Source organism: Oncorhynchus kisutch, linkage group LG16 (assembly GCF_002021735.2).
Source record: "Oncorhynchus kisutch isolate 150728-3 linkage group LG16, Okis_V2, whole genome shotgun sequence".
Lineage (NCBI taxonomy): Eukaryota > Metazoa > Chordata > Actinopteri > Salmoniformes > Salmonidae > Oncorhynchus > Oncorhynchus kisutch.
In genome coordinates, this window is record NC_034189.2 from 34,868,191 (window position 1) to 34,873,227 (window position 5,037).

General features: G+C 38.6%; 1 pseudogene; it reads right to left on the minus strand.

The window, feature by feature from the left end:
- Positions 1-3,935: 3,935 nt before the first annotated feature.
- On the minus strand, positions 3,936-4,054 carry LOC116354090 (uncharacterized; annotated as a pseudogene).
- Between the last annotated feature and the right edge of the window lie 983 nt (positions 4,055-5,037).

Genomic DNA, 5,037 nt, shown 5'->3' on the forward strand with positions numbered 1-5,037 from the left:
CAAATTTTGGCCCAAAACCAAACCTCTCCAAAGTCTGTAGCAGAAAACTATGTTCCACTTTATCAAAAGCTTTCTTAAAATCTAAACTTAAAACTATACCACCTTCACTTTTCATATTATTAACAACATCTCTAATTGTACAAATTATATCTGCAACATCTCTTCCAGGTATTCCGTAGGCTTGTGTTGATAATAATACTTCCAATCACCTTTTTCATCCTATTAGCTAAAACTTTAGTCAGTATTTTATAATCTGAATTTAGCAGACTAATAGGCCTATAATTTTCTAACTTTAACCTACTGCCTCTATTTTTAAATGAGATGGTTAACATACCAATTGACATAGACTCAGGGAATTCCTTATTCTCTTCCATATACTGAAAAACCTTCAATAAAATGGGTGCCAAAATATCCACAAAAACCTTATAGAATTCATTTGTTAAACCATCCAAACCTGGACTTTAATTTCCTTGAGTATTCTCAATTGCTTCCTTGATTTCTATAATTGAAATCTCTTCCTCACACATCCTTCTATCTGTCTGAGATACTTTGGCACTGATTTTCTCCAACACTTTTTCAACACACACTTTATCTACATCATTCTTTTTATAAAGATTTCTGTAAAAGGATTCAACTGAATCTACGATGTCAACAAAATCATTTACCTTTACACCTTTTTCATTTTCCAATTCCACAATATAACTCTTAAATTGCTTTAGTTTTTCAAGCCCCAGAAAAAAGGAAGTACATTTCTCTCCCTCCAAGGCATACTGTGCCTTACTCCTAACAATAGCACCTAAACATTTCTTTTTTTCATAAAACCCTAGCTCTGCATGGATTTTCAAATAGTTCACTACATCATAGTCTGGATCAGCATCGGCCTTTTCAAGTTCATGTAACATCCTATTTCTAAGCATTTTTTCTTTCAACTTATCTACACGGTTACGATTTTTGGAGTACCTAATACTCCTGTTTTTTACTTTAACTTTCACTTCCTCCCACCATAAACACACATTCTCTTTTAATAGTACATTAGACATTTCACCTTCGATACATTCAACAATTTCCTTTATATAACTTTCCTCCTTTAACAGACTGGCATTTAAACACCAGACACCTCCCCCTCTCATCTCCACAGCAAAACCTATCTGAAATGACATTACTGCATTATCACTGTATGCTGTAAAGTTATATGACATCTTCTGAACCTGCTGTATCACATCTTCTTTTACTAAACATAAATCAATTCTGCTTTGTTTTAGTTCATTTAACACCACCTGCCTTCTCGAAAACACTCTTCTATTTAAATTTTCAGCCCTCCATATATCTACAAGATTCTCATTTTTCATTAATTCCCATAAAGCATTTCTAGACGAATCATGTCTGAAGCTATCACATCTCGAGACATCCATTCTAGTGCACTTCACGTTAAAATCTCCTACCAGTATACAATTTTCTGAACACAGTGTTCTTAGGTTATTAAACATATCTCTCCTTTCCGATTCAATATTCGAAGCATAAACATTAATTAAACGAAAAATGATATTTTGCACTTCAAACTCAATAACAATAAGTCTGCCCTGATTATCTGCATATACCTGCTTGATATTTTGAACCACATAATTTTTTACCAAAATAGCCACTCCACATGTTTTTTCACTTCCGTGACTACAAAATATTAGCTCAGACCATTTGCTCTTAATCTCTAACATTTTGGAGTCTGTCCAATTAGTCTCTTGAAAACACCACATGTCAGCTTTCACAGACACCAAAACCTGCTCCAATTTGTTCATATTTCTCAAACTGTTCCCATTTAGTGATGCAACTTTAACCATTGTTAATGTATGTAGAAATATAGTCAAAGAAAAACACGTCATTTCAAAATAGACTTTTTCTTTTTACCAGATCCCATCACCTCCCAAGCTTTCGTCAATGATCTCTTATTTCTAGCAAACAACTGAAAATCCTCACTATCTATTTCTTCGTCTGACTCATGACTTGGACTTATGAGAGGAGCAACATTCAAGCCTTTTGTAAAATGCGCTTTAACCGTGCCATCAACTCCAGTGGACCCAGCCCTCTCCTTGGTGTCATTTTCACACAGGCTTAAAGCAGGTTCAGGCACCTGAGAAGCACCTTGCACCATCTCTACCTGTGTATCTAATTCACCAATCCTGTGCTGCTGCTCCACCGTGTCAGCAGCAGAGACCAAGACTGCGTCTCGAGTACTGCCAGAAGGAATGACATACTCTCCAAGCACATCTACAGCTGTCTCTGCAATCACCTGCGACACACTTTCCATATCACCCTCTTCCCCTCTCTCCATAGCCACACTCTCGTCTTCAGTAATGAGGTCCATTGTTTGCAGAAATAAGACATCATTCACCTTCTTACATTTACATCTGTCCTTAGGTCTTTCACACCTTCTACACATATCACCAATGTTCGAACATTCCCTGGCATAATGCCCTTGTTCACCACATTTATGACATATAAATTCTGGACATTCTTTAAGTATGTGTCCCGGTTGAATACATAGTCTACATACCTTAACTTGGTTATCGTGGATCACTCGGAAATATTCAAATCCCTCTACTGTATTGAACTTTGTTGAGTAAGGCAATGATTGCACACTGTCCGTAAACTTCACTTTACAAAATCTCGTCCCATCCACAATGTCCGTTCCTGGCCAAATCCTCCTCTTGATTGGTGTTGTCGCATTCACTTTCACCGTAATATATGCCGGCAAGTTCAAAAAGGACACCACAAGTTCATCGTTCCCCAGTTCTTTCGCCATGACTTGACAGCTCTTTATTTTTAGCCTGTCTATTAGCCTTTCTTTTCCCTTCTCATGTGACATGGTTATTTCATACTTATTTCTGTCTTTCGTTCTACATCCCAAAATCGTTCCGCATACTTCTTTGATTCCTCTCAGCAATTCCATCGTTGTTATTTTTTCTTCACCAATAACTTCCACGTTCACCGTCAGTTCTTTCTCATATTTTCTTCTCCTCAACTCTTCATTCGATGCTCTTTTTTCTCCGTTGTCCATTCTCGTTGTTATCGTTATTCTTGATGTCGAAGCCATTGAATCCGTCCGGTTATTTTACGTAGAATCCCCCAAACAGCTCAAGCCGTTGGGATAAAAACGCAAATATTTACAATAAACTACTCCCAACACAAGCTTCCTAACTTAAAATATATGAACAACCAAAACCAAAACCGAATTTTTTTTTTCTCTCCAAACAATTCAAACACCTGCTGCTCACTCACTTCCTGAAACTTCCAAAAAGGGGTGTACTCAGGCCGGTGTGGTCGTAAGTGAGAAACTCTCTATTGGTGCACTATATAAAGTCAAAGTGAGTCTGATTAACAGCTGTTGCATTTTCACCATTTAGATAAGCATCTTTGTGTCACTCAAAAAGTGGAAGAAATTGCCTATACTGTAGCCATAATTTGTAGCACAGATTGTTGGAGGAAATACAAACTAACCTTGCTTACTTATTTCAAAGCGAGGGCACATATTTCAGCCTTGTGGGAAAAAACGGACAAAGAGTTGAAATTCCACAAGGCAGTGACAAAAAGCTTACAGCATCTGGTATTCCCAGGCAGTCTCCCATCCAAGTACTAACCAGCCCCGACCCTGCTTAGCTTCCAAGATCAGGCGTACTCAGGCCGGTGTGGTCGTAAGTGATAAACTCTCTATTGGTGCACTATATAAAGTCAAAGTGAGTCTGATTAACAGCTGTTGCATTTTCACCATTTAGATAAGCATCTTTGTGTCACTCCAAAAGTGGAAGAAATTGCATATACTGTAGCCATAATTTGTAGCACAGATTGTTGGATGAAATACAAACTAACCTTGCTTACTTATTTCAAAGCGAGGGCACATATTTCAGCCTTGTGGGAAAAAAACGGACAAAGAGTTGACAAAAAGCTTACAGCACCTGGTAGTTTCAGGCAGTCTCCCATCCAAGTACTAACCAGGCACGACCCTGCTTAGCTTCCGAGATCAGACGAGATCAGGCGTACTCAGGCCGGTGTGGTCGTAAGCAAGAAACCAGCTCTTGGTGCACTATGTTAAGTGAAAGTGAGTCTGATTAACAGCTGTTGCATTTTCACCATTTAGATAAGCATCTTTGTGTCACTCAAAAAGTGGAAGAAATTGCATATACTGTAGCACAGATTGTTGGATGAAATACAAACTAACCTTGCTTCACACCTGAATGTTGTGGACATCGCCTCTAATAAAGAGGCAGACCCGGCTTCTTCCCACCTGAATGTTGTGGACATAACCCCTAATACAGAGGCAGAGCCCATCTCTTCCCTCTTGGAGGTTGTGGACGTCACACCTGAAGAAAGGACTCTCACGATGGCCGTCTCCGCCACTCTGCCAGCTGACACCCAAGCAGGTGAGTAACACTTAGAGAGCACTCTGACAGGTGCCGTTTGTCATGACATCTTAGTAGAACCTTTCAACTGGCCAGTGTTTAGAAGCTACGGATTGCATTTGTTTTCATTCTGTTCCTTTTTTTTCCCTTTCCAGAGGATGATGCTGTGGTCACCCCACACGTCACCAAGGACGTGACACTGGATGTTCCATGCAGAGCTAGGAAAGGGGCAGTCCGGCGATTATTTTGCAGGCTTTGGAGGGCAGTGTGCTGCTGCGCCTGCCACAAGGAAGAGGAGGAACAATATTAATTATTCATCAGACCTTCAGAAATGGGATTGAACCATAGACCATTAAATTATTAAATTATAATTGGACTCAATTCTGCTTTTCTTCTGTTTACTACTTCATTTCAGAAAATGTCTATAAACTTTCACTTTGCAAGTGTGGAGTAGGTTGTGTAAATAAGTGGAAAACATCCCAATTTAATGTTTTTAATAATTAACTTGTACATTTAAAAACAAAGGTATTTTTTGACAGCAAAAAAACAGAGGGCACTCAACCAAAAATTTGAATCATCATAGAAAAGGAAAAAGCCCAACTCTTGCTCACTATAAAAAATGCATTGTTTTATTCAAGCAAGGTTA